The 13,084-nt window shown below is 39.4% G+C and overlaps 1 protein-coding gene across 1 annotated transcript in view; it reads right to left on the bottom strand.

Moving 5' to 3' along the window:
• The window catches only part of LOC124277859, a 64,543-nt gene extending 64,334 nt beyond the window's left edge, over positions 1–209 (bottom strand). The window contains exon 1 of the mRNA XM_046713573.1: positions 137–209. The gene's annotated coding sequence lies outside the window, so the exon portion shown is untranslated. The remainder of the gene's footprint in view (positions 1–136) is intronic.
• Positions 210–13,084: the final 12,875 nt, after the last annotated feature.

The raw sequence follows: 13,084 nt of genomic DNA, 5'->3' as shown, positions 1-13,084 counted from the left end.
AACAATTACTAAAGAACTCACAAACGATTAAAAGTCCTTTAAGTTAGGGCTAGGTTTAGGGTTAGGTTTAGAGTTTGGTTTAGAGTTGGGGGAACGGAAGGAACTCTTTCCAAATGTCAATATTAATTTGGCTCACCAAAACATGAACAAATCCCCTTTCTATAAAATTCTCGCGTGTATTCTACGTCGGCTGCGTGCAAACCGGAAGTACTAAATGTACACGGTATAAGCTGGGCCCCGTCTCGCATATCTCAAAATTCGCAAGTTAGCGGGCGCAATGGGAGCATTGAACCAGCTTACACACAAAGAAGCTCCTGATCAGTGTTTGCAATACTTTGATGTGCCAGTTTACCATTAGAGCCTGCTGCCGCCTGCAGGTTTTCAAATCTACAGGCCTTGAATGAAAGCTGCATGCCCATTTTGTTTAAGTCAAACCAATAAAAACAAAATAGACTACACTGTACACAATTTTACACTGTTTCCACAAAATCATTAGCGAAGCCTATGGCGCCGAGAGAAGTTTTAATATGTTACATATTCCTAAGCTGGGCCCCGTCTCGCATATCGCAATATACGAGCTTTGTCGAACGTTAGCGACATAGCAGTGTAACGAATAATACTGAGCCTAAGTTTACTTAGATTGATTCTGACCTGAACCTGAGGAAATCTAGACTTGTTTTATTTAGAGCTTTAATTATTAATTAGCATTGCAAGGAGGGCTTGGCAGTTGGGAAATAAGACACATAAAATCCACAAAACATTGCATAAATATAATATACAGTACAACCAGAAATTATTGAGAATTTAAAGATTGTAAATTTTATATTTTTTTTCACTCATTACACACGTATTAAATGTGAATATTTGCAGAACATAACTCCAGATTCAAAGACAGGTGAACAGTTAGTATTTTGTCAAGTCACCATGGGCAGCAATGCAGGCTTCAACGCGGCGGGGCATACTACTGATCAAAGAAGTTAGAAAGTCGTGGTCCATGCTGTCCCAATATCGGACCACCTCTTCTGTCATTTCAGCAATATTTGTCAGATTTAAGTCCCCAAACATTTTCTATTGGATTTAGGTCAGGGCTATAGCTTGGCCAATCTAATAATGTCATATTTTGGGTCTGAAACCAGGCCTGTGAATGCTTTGAACGATGTTTTGGATCGTTGTCCTGCTGGAAAATCCAAAAATTTCCATAGAACACGTGAGCAGATGGAAGTAAATGTCCCTCGAGAATATCTGTGTACCGCTCACTGTTCATATTCCCTTCAAATACAAAGAGGGGCGTTGCCCCTAACACAGATATGCCACCCCAAACGTTAAATTTCGGTCTGTACTTTGGGCGCTGATATAAAGGTCTTTAAGTTTGTTTGGTCCAGAATTTCAGTGTATTAAGAAACAGCCACACAGAACTTTCATCTGAGAAAATCACATTGTCCCAGTTAAAATGTCTATGCTGTAAGCACCAGTTCAACCTTCACTCCTTTGTTCAGGTTTCATGATCACTGATGGAATTCCTCGACTTTTCTGCCAACCCATTGCATGCAGCTCAGTTCTAATTGTCTCCTTACAGACAGCCACAGTTCCTCTATCAATCATATCCATAATGCAGCCTTAAGTTTTCTAAACTCCTTCGTTTGTATTTAGAAACAAGAATAGCAAGCCGCCTCCTGTCACCGACAGTCAATTTTCTGGGCCTACCTGCGCCTCCCTGGTGCTCAATGCCATATCCATTTGCAATATTTTTCAAAACACGATAAACAGTGGACAAAGGGATGCCTGTTCTACTGGAAATCACTTTTGCTGATCTGATGTCCTTGTTATATTACTCTAAAATCAACTTCCTCTTGTCTAAATCATCCATACTGAGGATCACTGAAAATGTCGTCTGCTAGCAAAGGGGGAAAACTCTTCACAAACTAATGAAAAAAGGATTAACGGAGTTGTCTCTCTTGAATGAAACCAAGCACTTAATAGCTGGTCAAGGTTGTTTATACTAGAAATCCAATTAAACATATTCCTAAAATTCTCAATAATTTCTGGTCTTACTATTTCTCCATACACACATAGTAAAACTTGGGTGGGTGGTGTAATATCGTACGTTATAATGATTTTCTTTTAAACATAAGTAACACTGAAACAGCTAAGGGGTGTACTAGGTTATCACATTCCATAATAAAAATGGTCTAATCGACAGGAGTCATCAAGCTAAACAGAGGGTTAAGAGAAGGTGCCTTTTGCTATAAAACTGACGTTATATCCGAATATATACTACATATCGATAGAAAATGGACCTCGTCTTCAACTGCACTATTCTTACAATATTTACATAGTCGTTGTTCATGACGGGTTTTAGGTCGTGAAAAACGACCATAATAATAATATGGTTGATGGACTGAGAAACAGACTAGTTAGAGCGGGGCCTCCGGGCTGGTGATTATTTCGAGCGCTGCTCCTGATACGGAAATATGACTATTGCTGTGGATGAATGTGTAGTTCTGTTTAAGAAGGTGTACACAAAACTGAAAAGACAATCTAATTTGTGGTATATCTCCCAGTCATCTATTTCTCCGCTTCAAGTGACTTCCAATCATCCGTACCTGCCAGCTGCATATAGTTTTAACTTGAGCTCAGGAAGCGCTTTGAGCATATCCCTGTGACGTGGAAAGGCGCTATATAAATGGCCTATTATTATTATTATTATAAGTTGTTTTTTCTTCAGTTAATTCAATTACGAAAATCAATACCATTTATTAAAAAATGGAATACGTTGGACAATATGACATTATTATTGATTACACAATGCCGTATAGAAAGTAGTCAAATGTAACATTTGACAGACAGACAGTTTTATTCAGTAAGAGGCCACTGGCTCATAATACAGTCAAATGCATGATCACACATCACATGAATGGTACACAATGATTTATAAAAATGTTCTGCTCTTAATTCTAATTTGTACATAATATAAAAATAAAGAAACATTCTTAATCATATCGACATTTGCAGATTGCATAATATGTATAAAGTTGTTTATCGTCGGAGGCTGACTTAAATATTTCACAATATATTTCTCTCGAATATCAGAGAAACATTCACAAATATACAAAATATGCCACTCATCTTCAACAACATTAATACCTTTGGATTTACAAAATAAACAAAATCTTTCATTAGAAGCAATATTTTCATATCTCCCAGTCTCTATTGCTAAATTAAAGTTTCCACATCTAAATTTTGAAAGGGCAGATCTCAAATTTAAATAAATATTACAATTTAAGTATTTTTCTACATCTAACAGAGTCTTATACTGACAATAATAAACAGTTTTATGTGATTTTCAATGGAAGAATACCAGGATTGCTTTAAATTATCGGTCAGTCTTTGTTTAAAAAGAAACATAAAATACTTAACATTACCAATATCCTGACTGACCCATGCATAGTCAAAACCATTAGTAAATAAAATATGTTTAACATTAGTTGCCCAAGTTACACGTCCAACATCATCTAATGATTTCAGCATCTTGTAACAGTGTTTTGGGAGTCTGTTTGAGGGTAAGTACAATAAATGACACCAATATTTGATAACCTTAGTCATATATACAATTTGTAAAGGGAGTCTATCACATTCTCCAAGTACCACATTATTACAAGTTGATTTACCAACTTTTAAGAAATACTTACAAAATTTAATTTGTACAGACTCTATGAGTTTACAATAACTGGTGCCCCAAACTTCAGCTCCATAACATAATATAGGTGAGATCATACAATCAAATATTTTAAACAAATCTTTACAATTGACACCACCCATTTTTCTTTGGAAGTTATTTACAGAAAATAATGCCTTATTGGCCTGAGAAACAAGACATGTCTGGGCTTTACGCCTTACACGGTTTGGTGTAAATACAAGTCCTAAATATTTATAAAAAGATACAGATTCAATTTGTTTACCATTGTAACACTATTTTTCATAATCTCTTGGAGGCCCACCATTTCTAAAAACAAGAATCTTAGTCTTTTTAAGATTTACTGACATACCAGTGAGTTTACAAAATTTCTCAAAAACATTAATCTTTTTCTGTAATTGGTTTACATGTATCAGACAGTGCCGAGACATCATCAGCAAACATAAGTAAACATACATTATTAAAATCTGATGAAACAGTTACACCTGAACCACCCTCCAATTCCATTAAAGTACATAACTTGTTAATGAAGATAATAAATAATTGAGGGCTTAAAACACATCCCTGACGGGTACCAATATTGCAAGAAAAACATTTAGACAAACCTTTTGATGTTCTAACACAAGCTGATAAATTCTGATACACTGTTTTTACAACATTAAAAATGTTACCACATATACCAACTTCAGAGAGGGACTGAAGTAAAACATCATGCTTAATAGTGTCAAAGGCTTTGGAAAAATCAATAGAAAGACAGTAAAACTTCCCTTTCTTTTTACAAGAATATTTCTGAATTAAAGCCTGGAGGGAAAATATATGATCAGTTGTAGAATAATTAGCTCTAAAACCTGCTTGGGACTCACTACTAATTTCATTAATATCGCACCATTTCTGAAGGCGTTTATTCAAAATAGAAGTAAATATTTTACAAATATAGTCAATGAAGGATATACCTCTATAATTATTAGGGTCATCTTTACTGCCAGATTTAAATAAAGGACATATTATACTCTTACTCCAGCTTTTAGGGAAATTGCCACTGTCAAATATTTCATTAAAAATGGAAGTAAGAAAGGGTACAATATAATTACAAGAAGCTTTAAGAAATTCTCAAGCTACACCGTCAGGTCTTGATGACTTATTAGTAGAAATATTCATAATATGAAACAAAACTTCTTGTTGAGTAATTGCTGCATTAAGTAATGGCATATCACAATTGGAATGAGACTCAACAACATTTAGAACATCTGTTTCATTGACACAAAGTAAGGACAAAAAGTGATTGAACCACTGTTGACAAGAAATAGAGGCAGATATATTACTAGACATTTTATACTGTTTGAGTAATTTCCAAAACTGCTTAGGATCATTGCTGGCTTCAACAAGTTTCTGTCTCTGTGTATACATGTAATTATCTCTCTTGATACTGAATGTCTTCTTGAACAAATTACGGAGTTGTCTAAATATATCCAGATCTTGATTATTATCTCTATGAGCTCTAAGTGCAGAATATTTATCATGTTTTAATTGTTCCAACTCTTCATCCAACCATGGAGGTTGAGATTTATCACTAGAACTCATGTTATGTCTGTTGTGATACACAGTCCAGGTATGAGCTGCTGCTTCCTGGAATACACTGGTAAATAAATTTACTGCTTCATTGATGTCTGTATATACGAGTTCGTTCAGTGTATCAAGGGTAGCCATGAATGATTTAGTGAAATTATTCAAATATTGATTGTTGGAGTCCTTAGAAAACACATATCTAACCCAGTTACCTACTTCTTTATTCTGATGGGTATATGAATTAAAGGAATATTGAGGATGCAGTACAGAGGGAAATGACAGGAAAGGTCCAGAGTTCCGATTCCGAAGTCACTGACATGGGGAAATAGTGATGAGCTAGCTAACATATAATCAACAACACTTGACCCATTATGTGTGACACAGGTAAATTCACCAGACTTATCATGATACATTCGTCCATTTAATGTATGGATTAATGTTCGACATAACTCGGACAGTTTTATACCATACTTGTTGTAAGTCTGAGAGTCTTTAGTGGATCTAGGAGTGTCAAACTCATCACTAGGATAGTCATCATCATCTTACACACAGTCTATGTTGTCATGAGGTATATAATCTAGAAACTGCTTCATCCTGGCATTAAAATCACCTGACAGGAGAACATGCTTCTCTGGATAGCCTAATGGTTACAGCGTTGGCTCGTCACGCCGATGATCCGGGTTCGAATCCCCACATGGGCACAATGTGTGAAGGCCATTTCTGGTGGCCCCCGCCGTGATGTTGCTGGAATATTGCTAAAAGCGGAGTAAAACCAAACTCAGTCAGTCAGCCCATTAGAAGGGAGCTACATTTTGCATCTTTCGTAGTATCCTCATGAACACAAATAGCCACATGCCACATGATCATGAACAAAGAAAAAACCCTCTCCTAAAATATGTATATGGCTGAAATACTGCCCATGTGACTAGAAGTCTTAACTAATTCCTGAAAATATATTTGTCTGTTGTGAAATGTTCTTTTTCATTTACGTTAAAGTTATGTCAAACAGGTGCACGTGTTATCTACATTAAGATACACGGTCAAAATGTCTGATTGTTTATTAATTAAAGACATTATTTGATTTGGAAAATCAGTCATTTTATGTTTTGTCGAAAGACTGACTGACAAACCGAGATTTTTACTCTCTGGACGGAAATTAGATGAGATATACTAACCAACATATAAGTGTCGTCTTTCTTCGACGTTGCAACATACACAAAACAAGCCATGACGTCACCTAGAATGGTGTCATTTGTTTCAGAATATATATTACATGTGGAGATAAGGCTGTCAATATGGTGCACCATTAGTGAAAATACATGTACAAAACCAGGACAATAAGGGACACGTTTACCTATTAGATAGGGCTATCCGTCTCGCTCTTACGTCCTTTCTCAAATCTTTTGATTTAACTATTTCTTGTAATTTACTACCAAAACGTATCCAGTTATAGAGTGGATCTTTGTATCTGAATAGTTTGATGAACCGTGAAAATATAGTGTCTTTGGCTTTTTTTTTGGTGCTTATAGTGTGCTTATCTACAGCAAATTCTCTTGGAGTGACCCGAGTTACAATGACCTTGACAATGTGTTAAGCGCAGCAGAGTTATAACCCCTTATCTTTATGCGGGTGACCTTTCTGTCGTCGTTTGACGTTACAGAGGAAAATCACTTATCTCGTTTATGGCAATCATATTTTTAATGTTGAATGTATAACGTTATACATAGTCATAAAAATCCATTTGTAATACACTCATGTCGTTCAGATATCAGGCAGTATTTTGTTTCATAGTTTCCCAAATGATGTCAAATACACAGGGGCGTGTCACGCTTAGAAACAGCGTTAGAAAGACATATAGGTATATAGACCCAACCCTAGTACTACATTATATAAAAGGAAAGGGATGTAACGACGGAACCACCACCTCCTCAATCACAGTTAGATTTCACCACGTAAACTATTGTTAAGGCCCCGTCGAGGCCTACGGATCGAAAGCGAGATGATTTCCCTACAAAATGAGCTATAAATGGTCACAATCGGATCGTTATTTCAAAAGTTATACGCCACGACTCACCGAAAACAGCTACCTCCGCAATTCCAAGCCAAAATCATGGATCACCCAACACAGCGAAAACTCACCTTTTAAATTCATTTATTCATTCCAGCCACGTTGACAGCACCTATGTAGGGCTAGATTCGATCGGCAGCGGCATTCCACGGGTCTAAGAACTTATTGCAACATCTACAAATCATTTCCTCGACAGTAAGCAATCATACTCTGACTGTCACGATGCTTATAAACATAGACTCATTCATTTACAACCTCCAAAACATGAATTCTGAGCAAAATTAAACATTCTCGCCCATTTAAAAAATTATTTTCCATTTTTTCATCCTTGGCATATATTCATAACTGCATGTTTAATTTGGTCAAATTCCTTGTCAGAAAGTGCCCACAGTGCGGAGAGTTTCTGGACTTTTGTGAGTCCAGAATTAAATTGTGACGTGTTCTCACTTGTCGGCCATAGATGGCCTTGGCATTTAATTCCTCCATGTTCATAGTCAGCGGCCTTTGACGTTGACGCACACATCTCCCAGACATGTTTGATGGGGGAAAGATAAAAGCTCATTCCTGGCCATGGCAAATAATAGATGTTGTGTTACTGGAGGTGATTATTGACGATACGTGCACGGTGAGCACGGGCGTTGTCATCCTGAAAGACGAAATGACGATCGAAGTGCCTAGCAAATGGGACAAAAAAAAGGGTGTCAGTATGTTGTCCCGGTAGTACTGCCCTGTGACCCTTCCTTGCACAACATGAAGAGGGGTTGGGTCAGTCATAGTGATACCACCCCATACCATAAGTGATACCTCCTCCAAATCGATCGTGTTCTCACGTTAATGTTGGCGTGACGTTCATTTCTTCGTCGCCAGACCCGACCACGCCTGTCAAGGAAGTGAATCTTGACTCACCCAAATACATGACACTTGACCGCTTTAAACGTCGTCTACGACCCATTAACAGCCCGAGTGAACATAAATAAAGAATCTCACCCGTGTGTCTTTATATATCAAATATACTAAGCAGCAAAATAAACGTCAGTCTGGAATTTTCCTTCGAAGAAACGGATAACTGTAAACTCATTTAATGTTTTGATGGTATATTTTTGACATCTCCAACTTTACCTGAGCAGACATTCCTTCCCAAACTCATAATGGAACCCAGGAAATGGTCTCAAAAACACAACCTGATCTCGGAGATGGTACGGTGTGCTCCATGTTTTTCATGCAACTCATGCTGCACGTGCTGTGCACAAGGACCAGCCCTATAAAATGCATCCCCAAACCTGGTTGAAACATCCACATTACAACGTCAGCAGGATGCCGCGACTCACGACAGCTCAGAGGAAACAGACGCTAGGAAGACTTGAAGCTGGCCACACTGCACAAGCCCTTGTCAATCACTTCCAGGTCAACGTTCGGACAATCTGCAGGCTGCAGCAACGTTTCTGGGCCACCAACACCACAAATGATCGCCCCCGTACTGGCAGACCAAGAGTGACCACAAGACGACAAGACCGCAATGTTGTGCGACAGCATGTACAGAATCCCTTCATGCAGGCATCCGAAACAGCACGCCAGACAGTGGGAACACACGGAAGACCAATCAGTACTGATACAGTACGCCAACATCTTAACAGCGTGAACCTCCATTGCTGAAGACCTTACCGTGGACCTATCCTCACCCCTTGTCATTGGCGTGAACGTCTACAGTTTGCCCTACAACACCAAAACTGGCAATGGAGAACTGTTCTGTTCACAGATGAGAGTCGGTACTGTGTATCAACTGCAGATGGCAGAACAAGAATATGGCGACGACGTGGCCAGCGTTACTCAGATCAATGTGCAATGGAAAGTGACTCATGGGGAGGTGCAGGCATCATGGTATGGGGCGGAATAGGCCTGAACCAGAGAGTGGGTCCTGTGGTATTTCAGAACCTTGGTCCAGGGAGAGGAGGGCCCATACTGCCAGAGCTACTCGGGACTTCCTACAGCAGAATGGCGTCAACATTATGCAGTGGCCAGCTCTTAGTCATGATTTAAACCCAATTGAACATCTTTGGGATGAAATTCAGAGGAGACTGAATAATGTCATACCATGGCCGAACACAGCCGATTTATTGCACCAGGCCTTTCTCAGAGTGTGGTTCCAGGTGCAAATGGCCTTCGTCAATCGATTGGTGCACTCCATGCATAGATGCTGTGCTGCAGTTATTGCCACTCGTGGTGGTCACACTAGATACTGAAGTCAAGAGTCTGAATGGACTGCAAACATTCACGTAATGTCTTGAAATTGTGCTGAGTTATTCATTGATGTGTGCAGATAATCTAAGCAAAAAATGTTTTAGATACGCTTATTATGTTCATTTCTGTAATGATTTGAATTCGTACTGACGTTTTATTTTGCTGCTGAGTATATATCACCACGTGTTGATAAAGTTACAAAATAGCTGAGGCTTACCGTGGATATTTTTACTTTTATCAACGAGTGTTGATATATTTGATATCAGAAGACACGAGGGTGAGATTCTATTTATAATCGAAAAATCACTCTTCTTTAGTTTTCACGGGACTTCCTACAATCGCTGAACACGGTACTGCATAGCATGCGATGTCATCAAGTTCATGACGTCATAGCATTGTCAGGGCATTGTACATAATCTACTGTCAAAATGATATCTCCTTCGAGATATCGTCTGATCTCACACAAGCAGTATCTCCTGTAGAACACAGTTTGGGATGATGATTTCTTTTATCACCCAAAACTGTTGGCAAGTGTCGGATATTTGTAAGTTTATCAACTCGTGGTGATATATCTGATATTATAAGACACTCGGGTGAAATTCTCTATTTATCAAGAACCCATGCTTGCCGTACCAGGATGGTCAGACTCGCTGACGTGGTTGATGCATGTCATTGTACCCCATTACGTAGAACGATGCTCATAATGTTAACCATGGAATGTCTGGTCTCCATTACTTACTGGTCACCGTCGTAGACGCAACCCGTGAATATCCGGGTTAGAATTGGTGTTCATTAACCCATGCTTGTCGTAAGTGACGACTAACGTGATCGGGTGATCAGGCTTGGTGACTTGGTTGACACATGCCCCAATTGCGTAGATCGATGCACGTGATGTTGATCACTGGATTGTCTGGTCCAGACTCGATTATTTACAGACCGCCGCCTTATAGCTGGAATATTGCTGAGTGCGGCATTAAACTGCAAACCAACCAACCGCCATTGAGCTGGTAAAATTCTGAGTATGGCGTGAATCAATAACCAAACAAACAAAATGCTATTCTTGCAGGTGAACAAGTCGCAGTTTGACACAAATAAAAAAATAAAACCAGATTGTAAATGGGCATGGGATCTTGGACAGTAGCTCCACATAAAACTGAGCTGTTATTAGTTTACTGGGTTATTGCATCGCTGAATTCGATTCTACAGAATGTGAAGCGGTAAATGAACTGCTCCAAAATACGATTGGTAACGAGATTCACAAAACTTAACTTATGACTGTCCTGCAATAGTAATGGATCTTGGATATAACCTTACGACTGTCAAACAAGATTCACAAAAAAATTAATTCAAAATTACGTCTATCCAACCTGATTCACAAACCTTGAACTTAAAATTACGTCTGTAAAACTCTGGCCGGCTGTGCTTTATTCCGTCGACCTTGATAGTTGGGATGGACCAGGCATAGCTTGTGTATCATATCCCCTCAAACTGTTTATGGGGCGGTGGGGTAGCCTAGTGGTTAAAGCGTTTGCTCGTCACGTTGAAGACCCGGGTTCGATTCCACATATGGGTACAATGTGCGAAGCCCATTTCAGGTGTCCCCCGTCGTTATATTTCTGGAATATTGTTAACAGCGGCGAAAAACCAAACTCTAGGCTAGGCTCTCCCCCCCCCGAAAGATTATAGCTATTAAGCGGAAGTTGGTTCAAGTCAAATATACTGAAAAGAAATGTTGCACCGATAGCGGTTTCTTGAAGCACACACTTTAATTCTAATTAACAATGAAAACGGAGGATTGAGTTCAAACTTGACAATTGTCGTTAACACATTTTCGGGAATCACATTTTGACTTCACACAAACAAAATCAACAAAAATAAAAAATGGTGCCATTAAGATACCCAAAATTCAATTTTTGTGTGTGGCCACCAATGCATGGGCATCGTGGAAGGTGTTGCATCGTCTGTACATGGAATGAATTAGCCGGTTGATGAAGGTCGCAGTCACTTGGGTCCATATACTGCGAAATGCCTGATCGAGTCCGGCCGCAGTTGTTGGCCTTGGTTGGAGGTCATTCAGTCTTCTTTGAATCTCGTCCCAAAGGTGTTCTATTGGACTTAAATCCAGACTGAGTACAGGCTATTGAAGGATTTGGATGCCATGTTGTCTTAGGAAGTCCAATGTTGCTCTGGCAGTGTGGGCAGGAGCGTTGTCCTGCTGGAAGATGTGATTTCTGTGACGTCCAAAATATGGTACAACGTGGGGCTTATGACTTGGTCAATATAGCGAGCAGCTGCCATGTCATTTCCTTACCCTGGACCAAGATTCTGGAACACCAAGGTGTCAACTAACTGGTTCAGACCCATTGCACCCAACATCATGATGCTTGGACCACCCCAAGAATTTCTTTCAACAATACACTCGTTTGAAAACAGTTCCCCACGCCTTCACCCTACTCTCAATCTGCCATCGGCTGTCGAAACACATATCGGTTTTCATGAGACAAAAACACAGTTCTCCATTGTCGATAACGCCAATTTCGATGCCGAGTTGCCCATTTCAGTCGTTTTGGGCGGTGAAGACAGGACTACGATATGGTCTGTGAGAGCAGAGGTTTATTCTGCGCAATCGTCGACGCACTGAGTCCCAATGGTCTAACGTGCTGTTTCCGTCGCTTTGGAGAAGCGATCCTGCTCATGGTGGCGCACAATCTGTCGGTCTTACGTTGTGATGTTACTGAAAGTCGTCCACTGCGTGGACGGTCTTGGATGCTGTTGGTGACCTGATACCCACTCCTGCAGTCGATAGATTGTCCTAACATGAACATTAAAATGACTGGCTACCCTCCGTTCAGTCTGGACAACTTGCAATTTTCCCAAGACTTGGTTCCTCTGATCTCTCGGAAGTCGTTGCATGGTAATTGTGTCAAAACAAGGCGAGTTTGCGACTCACTTTCATTGGTAGGGTTGTCACGACATGCACCTGCATTTTCATTTTCACGAATGTCATACGGAACATTTCACCATCTCTGCCTTTTCGGTGCGTTTAGTCAATATGCTTTTTCATCAGAAAACACACTGATGATGGTAACAGCTGTTAATTTGGATTGAACAACAAAACGGTACAATCGTAATAAAAATACCACCTTGTAAGAACAATTTTTTGCTTTTGGTTTTGAAAGCGACGTTTCTTTTGTGGTTCAGTATATATATTATTCTGCAGTGGCCAAAAGTCTGTTCGCAAAACATGTTACGTTGCCCATGTTTTGAGGGGTAGGTTGACTTTGAGAGCGTTTCGCCGTGCTGATAAGCCACCAATCGTAATGTGATTTGGGGTACAAATTTCACAGGTCACAAAATATGTTTAGCACCGATAATATGCGATTATCTCCCTTGCTTTGTTTATATTTTTGTCGTCTGCTATCATGCCGCCTGTCAACCGAGAATTGACACCTGACCAAAGAAATTTAATTGTTGACTTGAAACAGCAAGGCCAATCAAGCTACAAAATTGCTGATTTG

Source organism: Haliotis rubra, unplaced genomic scaffold (genome assembly GCF_003918875.1).
Source record: "Haliotis rubra isolate DU_JTF1 unplaced genomic scaffold, ASM391887v1 Scf229, whole genome shotgun sequence".
NCBI lineage: Eukaryota > Metazoa > Mollusca > Gastropoda > Lepetellida > Haliotidae > Haliotis > Haliotis rubra.
Note: the sequence above shows the minus strand (reverse complement) of the source record. Positions and strands in the feature narration are given on the sequence as shown.